Below are 17,509 nucleotides of genomic sequence, written 5' to 3'. Positions count from 1 at the left end.
AGCCAAAGCTGCATACTCTACTCTAGTCACAGCCAAAGCTGCATACTCTACTCTAGTCACAGCCAAAGCTGCATACTCTACTCCAGTCAGCAGCCAAAGCTGCATACTCTACTCCAGTCACAGCCAAAGCTGCATACTCTACTCTAGTCACAGTCAGAGCTGCATACTCTACTCCAGTCAGCAGCCAAAGCTGCATACTCTGCTCCAGTCGCAGCCAAAGCTGCATACTCTATTCCAGTCACAGCCAAAGCTGCATATTCTACTCTAGTCACAGCTAGAGCTGCATACTCTACTCTAGTCACAGCCAAAGCTGCATACTCTACTCTAGTCACAGCCAAAGCTGCATACTCTACTCTAGTCACAGCCAAAGCTGCATACTCTACTCTAGTCACAGCCAAAGCTGCATACTCTACTCCAGTCAGCAGCCAAAGCTGCATACCCTACTCCAGTCACAGTCAGAGCTGCATACTCTACTCTAGTCATAGCCAAAGCTGCATATTCTACTCTAGTCACAGCCAAAGCTGCATATTCTACTCCAGTCACAGCCAAAGCTGCATATTCTACTCTAGTCACAGCCAAGCTGCATACTCTACTCCAGTCAGCAGCCAAAGCTGCATACTCTACTCCAGTCACAGCCAAAGCTGCATACTCTACTCCAGTCAGTCAAAGCTGCATAACTCTAGTCAGTCAGAGCGGCATACTCTACTCTAGTCACAGCCAAAGCTGCATACTCTACTCCAGTCAGTCAAAGCTGCATACTCTACTCTAGTCACAGTCAGAGCTGCATATTCTACTCCAGTCACAGCCAAAGCTGCATATTCTACTCCAGTCACATCCAAAGCTGCATATTCTACTCCAGTCACAGCCAAAGCTGCATATTCTACTCCAGTCAAAGCCAAAGCTGCATATTCTACTCCAGTCACAGCCATAGCTGCATACTTTACTCCAGTCACAGCCAAAGCTGCATTCTCAATTCCATATCTACCTCAGATCCTACACTCCAGTCACATCTAAACCTGCACTCTTAGCATTATAACAGAAGGTGCAGATCAGAGCGGGAAGCTCTCTATGGAAAGATATTTGCTGCTCAGCGGGCAAAAAATGAATACCCTGACAAAAGAGGCTAAGAGGGGGGGGCGGTAAGTGGAGGCCCCGTCCTCGCAGGGGATGCAACTGTTTGATTCAATCGGGAGTGATACAGAGATTGACCTGGAGGAGAGGGCTATTTCTCAGGAGGGAGTTGCCCTGATCGATTACAAGAAACTGGCTATGGAAGTGGCTAAGTGTATCGCTCCGGATATACAAAAGACTCTAGAACTTACGATTCAAGCCTCCTTTAACAGACTGCAAAAGAAAGTCACTGAGTATGGCACGAGACTGGACGAGTTGGAACAACGACTTGCTCTGCTGGAGGATGAAAATCTGACCATACATTCCACCCTGCGGAAGTCATTGGTGGAAAATAAGCGACTGGGAGATAAGGTGGAGGATATAGAGAACAGATCCCGCCGAAACAACCTCAGGATGGTGGGCCTACCCGAAAAATGTAAATCGTCTGATTTGCAAGCGCTTTGCGAGAAGGACTTGCCTAAGGCCTTGGGGCTTGGATATTATTGCCGGGTGGAAAGAGCCCATCGTATAGGACCAGATCCTCAGTACAACAGGGATGACCTAACGAATGGTCAACAAAGACCCGGACAAGTCATTATGAAATTCCTGGATTTCAATGACGAGGTGTCACTACTGCGAGCTTAGCCCAAAAAAGCTCAGCCCCTGGAAATACAAGGCTTTAAACTCCTACTCTTTGAAGATTATTCAGCTGAAGTAGCGAAACAACAGAGAGCTTTCAGCAAGATTTGTTCCACACTTTTTCAAAGACAACAGCGTTTCCAATTGCGGTATCCGGCTACCTTAAGGCCGGATTCACACGAACGTGGCGTTTCATCCGTGTATGATGCGCGGCTGCGTGATTTTCGCGCAGCCGCCATCATAGAGATGATTCTAGCCGGCGTCAGTCACTGTCCAGGGTGCTGAAAGAGTTAACTGATTGGCAGTAACTCTTTCAGCACCCTCAACAGTGAATTCCGATCACCATATCTAGCAACCTGTTAACAAAAAAAGAGGTTCGTACTTACCGAGAACTTCCCGGCCGTTGCCTTGGTGACGCGTCCTTGGTGACGCGCCTCTCTTCACATCTGGTCCCACCTCCCTGGATGACGCGGCAGTCCATGTGACCGCTGCAGCCTGTGCTTGGCCTGTGATTGGCTGCAGCTGTCACTTGGACTGAATTGTCATCCCGGGAGGTCAGACTGGATGAAGAAGCCGGGAGTTATCGGTAAGTTAGAACTTTTTATTTTAACACGTTCATGTATATTGTGATCGGAAGTCACTGTCCAGGGTGCTGAAACAGTTTAACTCTTTCAGCACCCTGGACAGTGACTATCTCCTGACGTCGCGTACCGGATATTTTTTTGCCGGGTTCGGTTCGGTTGTCCAGGTTCGCTCTTCTCAAAGACACTCCGTTTGGATGTTTGTAAACAGAAAAGCACGTGGTGCTTTTCTGTTTACATTCATCCTTTTGACAGCTGTTGCGGAATCACGCAGTTCGCACGGAAGTGCTTCCGTGCGGCATGCGTGGTTTTCACGCACCCATTGACTTCAATGGGTGCGTGATGCGTGCAAAACGCCCAAAGAACGGACATGTCGTGACTTTTTTTCAGCGGACTCACGCTGAGGAAAAACCACGGAAATGTCTGCACGGCCCCATAGACACATATAGGTCCGTGCAACGCGCGTGCAAATCACATGCGTTGCACGGACCTTTTTCACGTTCGTCTGAATAAAGCCTAAGGGTTTTTGGTCGGGATGGGCGTACCAAGACATTTTGCTCCCCGGAGGAAGCAGAAGAGGCTCTAATTTTGCACGATGTCAGAGATGGAAACCGAAGCGGAGACCCAGTACCCAGACGTAGTCAAGAAGACAACGGAGAGAGAGATAATGTCTGGAGTCGTAAGGAAGGCCGGGTTTTGGACTCCGGCCCTAGAGATCGCCGATCCCCACGCCCTTCCCGGGTGGCCAGAGGTCCGGACTGATTGACTCTCGCCACTGGTTATCTATGATGGTCGGGTAAGAGCGGCGGACTCAGAGTGTATCTTAACGGAGCACGATGGACATCGAACATATGCTGCCTTTCTCTTGGTACCCGCATTGGGGGGTTGGAGGGTAGAGGATCTCCCAGTTAAGCCGTGGGTTCACGCTTTGAAAATGTTATAACTGGGGGTGCGGGGGGAGATTCTCTTCACATGCAGGAAAAAAGAGAAGTCCCGATACTAAAGAGGGTGCATCAGAATAGATCTGTTCACCAAATGTATTATGTACAAGCCCATGCAGGGCACGGTTTTCTCAAGTTATGTTTCCTGATGTATAAGAATGTTACTGTTTTTACATTATATTGCCATATGTAAAGATGTTTTGCAACTGAGACGGTATGGACGGGGATATTACGGAAAAATCCATCCACCTACTAACATATTGGCTGGTCCATCATTTACTAATGCCGTAGCCTTGTTGTCAACATTCTATGTCAGTTTTTGGTTCGGGTATTGTCACGCTGATATCTTTCCCACAACTCAACCTTTATGAAAGTTATTTCATGGAATGTAAAGGGACTTAAATCTCCCAATAAAAGGATTACAATTCTGAGGTACCTGAATTGTCTAAAACCCGATGTGGTTTTCTTACAGGAGACTCACTTAGATACTCCGGAGTTTGATCGTATGAAAAAACTGTGGGTGGGAGATGTCTGCGGATCTCCGGTGGCGAAGGGTAAAGCGGGGGTATTGATTTTATTTCATAGAAATCTAGCCCACAAAATGTTATCCCAAGAAACGGACACAGACGGTAGATGGATAAAACTTCACGTGGAGGTCAGCGGGGAAAATCTTAGTTTATACAATGTTTATGGCCCCAATGGGGATAATAGAGTGTTTTACCAAAACTTAGGTCTGAAACTCCAACAAGATCCACAAGCGAACAAAATAGTGGGGGGAGATTTTAATTCCGTGATGCATGTAGGTGAAGATAGACAGCGAACAGTCAGAGACGGGGTCCCCCCAATATCAGATACGGTCCTTCCTCCTTTTTTACAATTAGCAAATCTCAGGGATGTCTGGCGAGAGGCTCATCCAGATCGTAGAGAATACACTCATTTCTCGCACGTACACCACTCATGGTCACGTATTGACTATCTTTTTTGTTCGGCACAACTGGTAGGAAGGGTTGCGGATTCAGGGATAGGGGACATACTTATTTCGGATCATGCCCCGGTAACAATCTCCATAACGGACACTCATCCGAGGGGTAGCGATTTCTTGTGGAGGTTTCCATCCTTTTTGCTTAAGGACGAGACATTTGTGGAGACAATGAAGGGGCGGTGGTTAGAATTTGCACTTGATAATGAGCCTCATAAGGCAACACCTGCGCTATATTGGGCCACGGCTAAAGCGGTCCTGAGAGGTAGATTAATAGCCTATGTGAGTACATATAAAAAAAAGACGACGCAATCTTATAAGGCAGCTAGCTTACACCTTAGATCGACATATACTACCTACATGTCCTCTCTATTAGATTCGGATAGGAAGAAATGAATTGCTGCTAGGCAAGATTATGAGCTGTGGTTGGATAGGAAGGAAAGAATCTACAGAGCACACTTTGAAGCGGACCTGTTTCGATATGGAAATAAGTCGGGGAAACTTCTGGCACGGCTAGCAAAGGGCAGGTTTCCTTCTTCTCAGATTTTAGCCATGAAAAATAGGGAGGGACAAATTCAAAGGGGGCCGCGAGAGATAAACTCTGTTTTATATGATTTTTACAATGAGGTTATCTCGTTGGAGGAAGTTAGCAGAGTGGTAAAAAATCTGCACAATGGCAAGTCCCCGGGTCCAGATGGGTACACGGGGGAATTTTACAAGGCTATGTTGGACCAAATTGCCCCTACGTTGTTAGAATACTACAATGTGGTATTGAACTCTGGCACAATACAGGCGGGATCTAATATGGCTTATATCAAAGTTTTACCCAAGCCGGGGTAAGATCTTTTGAATCCAGGATCTTATCGACCCATCTCACTTATAAATCAAGATCTCAAAATCTAAGGCCCCATGCACACGACCGTGCCCGCAATCACAGCCCGCGATTGCGGGCACGGCCGGCCGCTGACTGTCAGCCGCATTTTCGGGCCGTGCTCCCATACAAAGTATGGGAGCACGGCCCGCAAAATGCGAAAGAACGGACATGTTCCATAATTCCCGGAACATTTCCACGGCACTGACACCCTTCAGTAGTGCTACGGAAAGGTGTCAGTGTTCAATGAAAGTGAATGGCTCCGTTTTTGCGAACCGCAATTGCGGTCCGCAAAAACGGAGGTTTTTTGCTGTCGTGTGCATGGGGCCTTAACAAAAATAATGGCAAAGAGGATGTCGATCCTAATGCCTGACCTTATTGCACCGGCACTGGTAGGATTTATAAAAGGAAGATCGGAAGTAGCAAACTTACGTAAGGTACTGACCGTTCTGGATAGGGTGCGTCACCGTCCTCAGCCAGGTGAATCGCCGGCATTGCTGACACTCGATGCTGAAAAGGCGCTTGATAACGTGAGGTGGTGCTGGCTGGGGATGGACAAAATGAATATCAAGGGAAACGTCAGGACTCTATTACGAGGACTTTATGATTCCCCGAAAGCTAAGGTACAGACCCCTGGCTTTATATCAGAAGCATTCATATTGGAAAAGGGTACCAGACAGGGATGTCAACTGTCGCCTTTACTTTTTGACTTGGCCTTAGAGCCCCTGGCTAGATATTTGGAGTCAAGCAATGTTTTCCAGGGCATACGAGTGGGGGACCAGGAGGTTCGGCTTACTCTGTTTGCGGACGATATTCTGATATTCATGGCAATTGAGGGGTCTGTTAGAAAAAATTAATGGGTTTGGGGAGTTTTCAGGATACAAAATCAATATAGCAAAAAGTGAATTACTGGAACTAGATCATCCGCATTCAAATGACTATTGGTCCAGAGCAGGGATCCCAATCCAAACAGCTGCGCATTACATCACATACCTGGGCATTAAAATAGGGAGGACACCGGATACTTTATATACACTAATATCCAAGATCACACAAGAACTGCATAGGTGGCATCACCTTCCACTCACATTTATGGGGAGGTGTCATCTAGTAAAAATGATGAGTTTCCCGAAATTACTTTACCCCTTACAAACTCTGCCAATCCTGCTGAAACATATAGATATAAAAAAAAGTACACACTGCTTTCTCGCGCTTCATTTGGAACGGAAAACGCCCCAGGATTGCATTAGTCAAGTTAATGCATTGCAAGGAAGAGGGGGGGGGGATACATTTCCCAAGTGTCAGGGGTTATAATTTGGCTTGTCTGTTCCAACATTTTTTGGACTGGATACAGGGTACTAGCCACTTTTCAAATGGGGAACTGGAACAACAATTAGCAGCACCTTGGAACCTTATGACCCTATTACACACCAGATACTCTAAACTCCCTTCCGATGTGAAGCACTCCATATTATTTAGAGATACCATAGCAACTTGGAAGATCTGGAGAAAGTTATTTAAGGTACCGTTTCTACTGTCAAAAAGGATGCCGCTATGGGGTCACCCAGAATTCCCGCAGGGGATGGACAATATCCTCTTTAGAGAGTGGTGGGAAAAAAACATTCTGCTGGCACAACACCTAATGCACTCTGAACATCCAAGGTGGCTTACGATGAGGGAAATCAAAGACAGATATAATTTGGCTGATAAACATGATTTTCCCATAATGCAGATTGTGGCGTTTTGCAGAGAGAGGTTGCAGTCACTGCACGAGGAAGCGTTAATACACACTTTTGATGAAATTATAGGCCCGAGATTGGAAAAAGCTTCGATATCCTCATTATATAACATCATTAGAAATAGAGTCATTAAGCAGAATCCTAAGGATTGCTATAAAATGTGGGAGAGAGTGACGGGGGATTCGGATATAGCGGAAGTTATACTGAAAGGGTGGAAGACAGTTAGAAAGGAAATTATAAATGAGAGGTGGAGGGAGTCGTATTTCTAAATGATGCATAATGCTATTTATGGTTTCAAGATCCCGGCTTCTGCCTCTAATCCGGATAGGAGAATTGCTTGTCCTAAATGTCAATTGGCCAAATCTGATATGTACCACGGGATTTGGAGCTGTCACGTTACCCAAGACTTTTGGGGGGAAATGTGCAGGTTTGCAACAACATTCTGGGCAACATCCCTACCAATGTCTCCACAATGTATGTTATTCCATCAGGTGAGACCACCTGAGGAAGAGGATACAGCGATATCTAGACGGGTGCCCTCAATAATACATACTGTCCTCATGGTAGCAAAAAGATGTCTATTGCAGAACTGGCTGATTAGGGAACTCCCAACAATATCAGAAGTGACTATACAGCTGAAGAAGCTCTTGAATATAGAACGTCTAGAAACAGAACGACATAAAGAAAAGGAAACAATCCACTTTTTCGCCAAATGGAAACGATTCATTGTTACTCAATTCGATGATCAGGAGATCAGAGAATTGATGTCCTCGTTTCGACAGACAGCGTGGTACGCAAGAGAACACCTTAGTGGCTCTTTGGGAGCATTGGAGATATCCTAGAGGTATCAGGGAGACAGATATTAGGACACTACCAGGTATTGTTAGACTACTTGCACAGGTCTTTATGGTGGGACGGAAGACTGGAGGTGGAATGGGATGGTTGGCTATGTGTTGTATGGACGTTCTACTGTGTAATATTTTGTGAAGGTAATGATGTCCATACATTTTGGCAAATGTTAAATTGTTTTTCAAAGTTCAATGTTGTATTGAAATGTTATTATGTAAAATTGGAAAAAGGCAAATAAAAATGAAAGTTTAAAAAAAATAAAAATAAAACCAGGAATCTGATTGGTTGCTATGGACAACGCCTCCATGTCTTTTCTATACTATTTCCCTATAAAGCAGGGGCCCTGTAGGTAAAGGGGGAGGGGGGGTACTGTCACATTAACCCCTTCCCACAAAATGACGTGTCTGGTACGTCGGTATTGCAAGTAACTTACTGCAGTCCTATGTACCAAGCATGTCAGGACTTTAAACTGTCACTGTGTGAAGCGACACAGTGACAGAACCGGCAACTCAGCTCTAAAGCAGAGTTACCGGCAGGAGATGCCGGCATGGATCCAATCAGAATGGTCCCATGCCGGTGAGCGCTGTGTTTGGCCAGTCTGTACTGACTGGCCAATCACAACGCAGACGTATTGTTTTACCGGCATCTCCTGCTCTGTGAGGGCTCAACTGTGTCCTGGAGCCTGACAGAGCCAGATGCTGTGTAGATAGGGATGAAAATGTACAAAAAGCCGGCGATCAGTCCCCTCACCAGCTGATAAAACACTACAACCTCCATCATCTGGTGATCAGTGTCACCAAACCTGTCCTCAGTCCTGCACTCAGTCCTGTCATCGCCTCTCATCCCCTGTACCCAGCTGTATAACCCTAGATTGCCCACTGCCCGAGGTCCCGGTTAGGTAGCAATGACACCTCTCATTTAGAATTTGGTAGGTAGGTAGGGTATCCCCACTTTTAAATACAGCAGGGTCACTGGTGGACGCTCCGCTCCTATTGTTAAGTTTAAATATTTTTTTAAAAATACAACGGTCATCAGAGCTGTCATTGCCTGTCATCAGACCTGTCATCAGACCTGTCATCGCCTGTCATCAGACCTGTCATCGCCTGTTATCAGACCTGTCATCGCCTATCATTAGACCTGTCATCGCCTGTCATCATCGCCTGTCATCAGAGCTGTCATCGCCTGTCATCAGAACTGTCATCGCCTGTCATCAGACCTGTCATCAGACCTGTCATCGCCTGTCATCAGATCTGTCATCACCTGTCATCAGACCTGTCATCGCCTGTCATCAGACCTGTCATCAGAGCTGTCATCATCTGTCATCAGACCTGTCATCGCTTGTCATCTCCAGTTAGAAATATAAAATATGGGCCAAAGGCTTTACACCGCTGATGTGACAAACCAAATGTTATTCTCAGATACAGACTCAGCAGGTGAAGGTGAAGCAGTTTGTGATTTCATCTGAATCTAGAGAAACTAACTCTGAACCCCCCGTCTGCGCGGAAGAGTCGCAGGTGCTGCTATGCCCGGATTATCACGGGTAGCTGCAGATAATTATAGCCCCCCAAGTGCCTGATTTTACAGCCTCCTCAGGGATCAATTTGATGCCACAGGGTTTGAGGCCATTGATTTTTTTTCTGACTCCCTAATACATTTATTGGTTGAGCAGACGAACATCTATGCTGCTCCGTTTATCTCCAAAACCCCTGACCCCCTACTATGCCAGAGGCCGAAATTGTACTCCAACAAATACAACAGAGCTGTATACATTCTGGGGCATGTTTAAGTTTTGGCATTATAAAAAGCCCCCTATTAGAGATGACTGGTCCTCTGATATACTCGGGACCTGGAAAAAATCTCCAAACGCCTGATCAATCAAGAATTACACAGCGCAACTCTAGCGGAATATGTTAGAGTGCAACGAATACCGAGGGGCTTACGGGTGCCCATAAGACCAACTATGTTCAACGAAGATCAGGAATACTGTACACAGTTTGAACATATACTGAATAAGTGTTCACTAGACCTGATGACGCTGACAATATCACACCTACAGACGAGTATTACAGATCTAAAGAAACAAACCACGATGGCTGAACAACAGATGAAGACTACAATGTCTGTCGCAGATTACAATACCTTTGATGATAAATTGAGAGCAACTCTGAACACACACAGAACGGAGATAGAACAACAGAAGAGGAAGAAATTCCAAAGAGACTTGGACGACTATAATAACCAGAGGGTCTACAGGTGGCATGAGGGATTTGCTAGCGGCAGATCAACACGGAGAGGAGGATACAACTCTTCAGGCTCTTCCTACTCGGGATCTGGGGGCGAAGGACATGACTATCAACAACGAAGACCATACGGGAGTCGTTTTTTAGGCCAGCGACGGGGCAGACGCCCAAGAAGAGGACGAGGAGAGGCCGAAAACACTCAGGAAGAAGTCAACCAGACAATGGAGACGAGATCGCAGGTATGACTACACTATCACAGTCATTGGTAGTTAATATTTCATCCAAGACCCTTAGTCCAGCACAGTTACTGCTCCTACAAAAGGGCCTTTCCTTCTGCCCCACGTATAGATACGATTTGTTCCAACTCGATATGGATCTTTATCGCTTCTTCAGATCCCTACGCCTCCGGGTTTACTTCTCCAATTTGGGGGAGTCCCGAAGGAACGAAGGGACAATACCCGACCCGGTAGGGGGTCCTATTATAACCAGTCGAGACTTTGGACTAAGAAACAAGAGTTTCTTTAACCCTCCAAAGAACTCACCAGCGTTGGAGACCTTCATTAACCTGATCCACAGAGATGTGGACGGGTTCAGCCACGACTTCAGATTGGGCCATTTTAAAAGCCAGGCCAATCTAAGCAATCTGGACAGACAAGCCTTGTCCTCCCTTACCGGAGACAAGGATTTGGTTATCAAACCAGCTGATAAGGGGGGAGCAATTGTTGTCATGGATAAATCTACCTACTTTAGGGAAATATACAGACAATTACAGGACACTTCTGTTTATTTACCTGTGAACCAGGACCCCACAAATAGGATCGCACTCAAGATCCAAAATGTCCTAAAAAAACATATGACCCTAGGTACGATAGACCAAGACACAGCTTCCTACTTGACCAATAGACATCCAGTCACACCTGTATTTTACACACTACCTAAGATACACAAGGGCCTTGACAATCCTCCAGGCCGCCCGATAGTAGCCTCAACAGATTCAGTATTCACTCCACTTTCCAAGTTTATGGAGAAATTACTCACTCCTCTAGTGAAAGATACAAGATCTTTCCTGTTAGATACGTCCGATTTTTTAGAAACTATTCACACTCTGGATGCACTACCCCCTGACGCTATCCTTGTGACCATGGATGTGTGTAGTCTCTATACATCTATTGAACACTCCAAAGGACTCGTAGCAGTTGAGACAATGCTGACCAAGGCAGATAAGGAAAGACAGATTATAGACCTCGGTCTGGATCTACTAAATGTGATCCTTACTGATAACTTCTTCCTCTTTGAGGATACATACTATATTCAACAGAGAGGCACGGCCATGGGGTCTAACGTGGCACCACCATATGCCAATTGCTTCATGGCCCATTTTGAAGAAAATTTTGTCTACCCCACAAACACTTTTAAGGAACATATCCTGCTCTGGAAAAGATATATCGACGATATATTCTGTATATGGACGGGCTCAAATGAGTCATTACTGGTATTCTTGGAATACCTCAACAATATTTGGCCGGAACTTCAATTCACTCTTAACCATGATACATCCAGGATCAGTTTCCTAGACACAATGGTCATTAAGGGTGAAGAGGGCTTTCTCAGCACTGACTTGTTTATTAAGGAGACAGACAGGAATGGGCTCCTACATTATGACAGCTGTCATCCAATAGCAACAAAAAAATCCTTACCAAAGTCCCAATTTAACAGGGTTACTAGGATAGTGGACGACAGTGTAAATAGAACCATGAGAATGACTGACATGACAAAAAAATTCTTGGACAGGGGCTATCCGACTCGTACACTGTTGGAGGCACAAGTTAATACTATCAGCAATAGGGACTCGGTCAAACCTAAACGCATACCGTTTGTACATATATATCATCCCTGCGCTTATAAAGTGCATCATATAATTAGAAAGCACTGGCCCCTCCTGAAAGAAGCTTACCCCAAAATTACGGAATTCCAAGCTCCTTTCCTCCCTTGTTCCAAAAGACCACGTAACCTTAGAGACAAATTGGTGAAAGCGGATATAGGTTCAGCCAAAAGATACTCGAGACAGACCTTCTTGAACACCCCTAAACAAGGCACTTTTCCATGCCGGTCCTGCATGCAGTGCTCCAATGTGATCAAGGGCAATACATTACAACATCCCCAGACAGGTGAACGCATACCAGTGAACGAATACTTTACATGCAATACCAATTATGTCGTTTACATGATAAAATGTCCCTGTGGACTGGCCTACGTTGGTGAAACGACACAACGCATACGAGACAGAATTGGACAGCATAAGAGTAGCATACGCTGTAAAAAAACCTTGCTACCTATCCCTGCGCACTTCCTAACAAGAGCACATAACATTTCGCAACTTCAGTTCCAGGTCATAGAACATGTACCAGCGCCCAGGAGAGGAGGGGATAGAATTAGGACATTAAAACGTAGAGAAGCCTACTGGATCCATAGATTGCAGACACTTGAGCCCCGAGGCTTGAATAGGGAGTATGAAGTTAGCAGCTTTTTGTGAATATAGAATATGACTGTATGCATAATAATGATCTTAATATGTTCAGTTATGGTGACTAATGCATCTTTTTACTTCACAACAGACACGTTGATCTACTCTATGGTATATAACACACCAACATCTGACCATACCGGACCACGGTATCCTTTTAAAAAAATCTCTAGCACCTAGCAGTAAGTCCAATATGATTGATGGTTTAGTGGTAATACATATCCACTACATAGTACTATAATAACATGCATAGATTTAGATATAACTTTGTTAATATCCAACTAATATCATTATAGGTTAAAACGACACCTGCCCGATAATATAGAATCTAGGACAGTACTCATGATCTAAGGTGATGCACTATGGTAACTAGTCCAGTTTTTGATTTACCAGTCACTAGTTTATATCTCATGTGGATGAGATAACTAAACACCCCTCATATAATAAGTCCTACTATCCTTCTGCCTCCTATAGCGTTCTCAGTCATTCAATATCTAAAATCAGACTACTAGCAGTGAAATAGAGTGATCGTAGTACTCACTATGAGACACGCCCCCTACTCGTCACTACATACGATGTGTTAATCTTCAGGGACTCCCTCCATGACGCTTTCAAACATGGCCGTCCCACAAACCAAATATGGGAGTGAGTGTAACTCCCTTCGTTAGGACACGCCCCCTGCTAGCTATGTCGGTCTACACATCTTTACAGCTATACAGCCCCAGTGTGACGATTGAAGCGTCACATGACACGCACCTTAATACCGCCCACCTCACGCCCAGAATACATAGTATTTAAACCATGGAGATTCAAGTACAATTTAGCGCCAAAACTAAGCGGCAAGCCGCCATACTGACTGCAGCACGATATAATTCAAGAATCATACGCCAAGTGGGATCTAGGTAAACAACACTTCTTAATATTATACCTTTATGTCATGCAAACTTTCTTAATTTATCTCAGGCTGAGCGTGGTGCTAGATGTGCCGACAAGATTCTGACAGCACCTCAGATAGGGACTCATATGAGACTGCAGGCTCGCAGGCGCCACCTAGTGGATTTCCTCTACTGTAGCTGCATTGATATCACCAATGTATCTTCTGCTTACCTACGCTCTATGATTTATGCCATATATGCTAATATGCCTGTTTTCCTTAAAGAATGGCAAATATATAGGTGGAATCCCTTCTGAATCAGAGATTTTCTGTATATACCTCGGTCTGTTGGTCCAAGCTAAATTACTATATCTGTGTGATTAACACTAGTGTAATCTCTGTTAACCTACGCTCTATGATCTATGCCATCTATACCAATGTACTTGTTTCCTCTAAGAATGGATTACCGATATGTGGTTCTCTTGTTAATCACAGATTTTCTTTCTATGTACCTCGTTCTGTTGCTCTAAGCTACATTATTCATTATCCCATTGTAACCATCACACTTGATAGAAATTGTCTTAAATTGTCTTGATATGACGATGTGATACTTGATGATATACCGCTATTGTGTATACCTTTTGTTTGTGCACTGGATAGATAGTCACCCTCTAACATACACTGGGCCATATTTAAATAAATATTCATATCTATACCTCGAGGCTTGTTCCCAATAAAATAATAGATATATTGACTATATATGAACACTGTATGTGTCTTGACAAAAGACTCTGTTCTTATTTTTTACCTTTTTTATTTTATTCTTTCAAGTTTCTCTTTACTTGCTGTTTTGCACCATTGATATAATGTTATTGTTGAAATATGATGCCAATATATTCATGTGAAATATTTTGTACACCTGCAGTGCCTGACGAAGGTCGTTGAACCGAAACGTTGCACGCACATTGCCCATGGCATCGAATTTAATAAAATCGCAAAATTGAACCACATTTGTGTGCCGGATACTTTTCTATATACAATTGGGTTGGGACCCTATTCGTGCACCTCTTTCAATCTTGTGCGCTCTGAACCAACACAGACCTCTGATATATTATATAGCCCCGCCCCCCCTCTCCACCGCACAATAATGAGCAGGACACGCTTTGAGGCGATAATTAAATTCCTGCATTTTAGTGATAACAGTCGCTGCCCCCACCCCCAGATGCCCCAAATGTTGACCGTTTTTTTAAAATAAGGCCAATAATAGACCATTATTGTCAAACCTTTTCCCAAAATGATATCCCTATACAGAATATTGCGGTGGATGAATCCCTTGTTTGTTTTGAGGGAAGACTCAGGTTTAGGCAGCACCTTCCAAACAAAAGGGCCCGGTACGTTGTTAAATTATATAAAATCTGTGGGAGTGCCCCCGGGTATACCCATCGCTTCAGGGTGTATGAGGGAAAGGACTCTAAAATTGATCCCCTGAATGCCCCCCCCCCCATCCTAGGAGTCAGCGGGACGATTTGTGTGGGACCTTGTGCATCTGCTGCTTGGCAAAGTGTACCATTTATATATAGATAATTTCTACAATAGTGTCCAGATGGTTTAAAGTCCCTGCGTCCCGATCCACATTGACCTGCGGCACAATCCGGGAAAACCATAAAGGTCTCCCCAAAACTCTGCTAGGACAGTCGTAAAGGGTGGGAGAGAGCAGGGCCGTCTGCAGCGAAGATCTGCTGCTCCTCAGATACAGAGACAGAGGAGACGTCCTGATCCTGACCACCATTACTAATGGCAGCCGGAGCCTTGTCCCTGTATGCGGATCCACCACCCAATCCCGCAAACCCTTATGTGTACAATAAATTTATGGGTGGCGTTGATCTTTAAGATTAAGTCATCAAACCACACAGCGCCATGCGCAAAACAAGGGTATAGTATAAGAAGCTGTACCCGGCCAACATTTCATCACTGAAGCCCCCCCCCCACCCCACTGGAAAAAAACAGAGGCCCCAGAAAAGATGTCACGTGTGCTCAAAACAAGGCATCAGGAGGGACACGCGATATATGTGCGAAACGTCCCCCACAAACCTCAGATTGTGTCTCCAGTGTTTTCAAATTTACGACACTTCTTTAGACTTTTAATTTTATTTTATTTAATTCTTCATCCACCTTCAGTCTTCCATATTGGCCATAACATTTTGTTTTCACTGACAAGTCCTTTACCTCATTGTAATATTAATAAAAACCCCAAATAAACTATATTAAATATTCTCCCTATACCCAATATACTATGCCCTGTAGGCAGCTGGAATAGTAATGGAGGGAGTGACCCCCTCACCCGGATTATAAAGCTAAGTGAGAGGATAAAATGCAGAGTAGATGTGTTACCTCAGCAAAAAAATAATTTTTCATATGTTTTTAATAAATGTATTTTCTGGGCTGCATTTTGACCTGCCATTCCACCTCCCTCCAGTGCGGGATTTTTAGGCTGCCAACTTCACAACTAATAATTCTTATTATACCCCTAGATGAATACCATGAGAGGTGTCCGTCAGAAAGTCACAATTCTCACTATACCCCCATGTAAATTCTTTGAGGGGTGTAGCTTCAAAAATTGGGTTACTTCTGTGGGGTTTATAATATTTTGACACCTCAGATCATCTGTAATCATGGCACAATGTGATAAATACCACCATAGTGGGCCTGAAATATTGCATAGTGCTCCTTATTTCTTCAGCCCAACCGTGTGCCTAAACACCAGTTTACATCCACATATGGGGTGTTGCCGTACTCAGTAGAAATTGTGTAAAAACTTTTGCCGTGCTATTTCTCCTATTACATCTTAGGAAAAAAATTGAGAACATTAGATTTTTCATTTTTCATGGACCATTTCTAACAAACACCTGTGGGGACAAGTTTACTAGGCCACTAGATTAATTCCTTTCCTTTATGGGTATAGATTCTAAAATGGCATCATTCTTGGGGAATTCCACTGTATTAATACCTCAGGGGCTCTGCATATGCAATATGGTGACCTAAAAGCATTCCAACAAAATCTGTGCTCCAAAAATTCAAATGGCTCTCCTTCCCTTATGAGCCCTGCCGTGGGTCCAAACAGCAGTTTATTACCTCATATGGGGTATGTCCGTAATCAGTAGAAATTGCTTTATAAATGTTGGGGTGCTTTTTCTCCTTTTATTCCTTCCAAAAATTACAAAATTCTATGTTTTTTTTCAGAAAGAAAGTAGATTTTCATTTTCACAGACTAATTCAAATACATTTAGCAAGAAAACTGTGTAGTTAAAATGCTACCTTTACCCCTAGAAAAATTCATTGAGGGTGTATTTTCCAAAATGGGGTCACTTTTGGGGGGTTTCCACTGTTTTGGGCCCTCCAGCGCATGGCAAACGCGACATGTCACTGAAAACAATTCCAGCAAAATCTGCACTCCAAAATCCAAATGGCACTCCTTCCCTTCTGAGCTCTGCCGTGGGTCCAAATTAACGTTTATTACCACATTTGGGGTATTGCAGTAATCGGGAGAAATTGCTTTACAAATATTGGTGTTCTTTTTCTCCTTTATTCCTTCCAAAAATTAAAAAGTTCAAAGTTTTTTTTTAGAAAAAAAGTAGATTTTCATTTTTACAAACTAATTCAAGTAAATTTAGCAAAAAAAAACTGTGGGGTCAAAATGCTACCTATACCTCTAGAAAAATTCCTTGAGGGGTGTAGTTTCCAGAATGGGGTCAATTTGGGGGGGTTTCAACTGTTTTGGCACCTAAAAAATATTCTAAAAAAAAGGAGGCCCCAAAATCCGCTAATTGCTCCTTTGCTCTCGAGGCCTCTGCCATTAGCACACTAGAGCCAAACGCATTACAAATTAATTTTAACAAAAAAAAGAATAATTTTAGATTTCACCTGTAATTCTTGTGAAACGCCAAAAGGGTTAAAACACTCTGAATGCTGTATTGAATACTTTGAGGGGTGCAGTTTTCAAAATGGGGTGATTTATGGGGGTTTCTAATATATGGGCCCCTCAAAGCCACTTCAGAACTGAACTGGTCCCTTAAAAAATAGCCTTTTGAAATTTTCTTGAAAATGTGAAAAATTGCTGCTAAAGTTCTAAGCCGTGTAACGTCCTAGAAAAACGATGCCAACA

The 17,509-nt window shown here is 44.0% G+C and overlaps 1 long non-coding RNA gene across 1 annotated transcript; it reads left to right on the top strand.

The window, feature by feature from the left end:
• Window positions 1–9,563: 9,563 nt before the first annotated feature.
• On the top strand, window positions 9,564–14,012 carry LOC142697951 (uncharacterized). The gene is made up of 3 exons (XR_012865621.1): window positions 9,564–10,188; window positions 12,565–12,622; window positions 13,437–14,012. It is a non-coding gene; the product is annotated as an uncharacterized LOC142697951 (long non-coding RNA).
• Window positions 14,013–17,509: the final 3,497 nt, after the last annotated feature.

This window comes from Rhinoderma darwinii (genome assembly GCF_050947455.1).
Source record: "Rhinoderma darwinii isolate aRhiDar2 chromosome 10 unlocalized genomic scaffold, aRhiDar2.hap1 SUPER_10_unloc_4, whole genome shotgun sequence".
Lineage (NCBI taxonomy): Eukaryota > Metazoa > Chordata > Amphibia > Anura > Rhinodermatidae > Rhinoderma > Rhinoderma darwinii.
The sequence above is the reverse complement of the archived record's forward strand: the minus strand, read 5'-3'. Positions and strand labels throughout refer to the sequence as shown.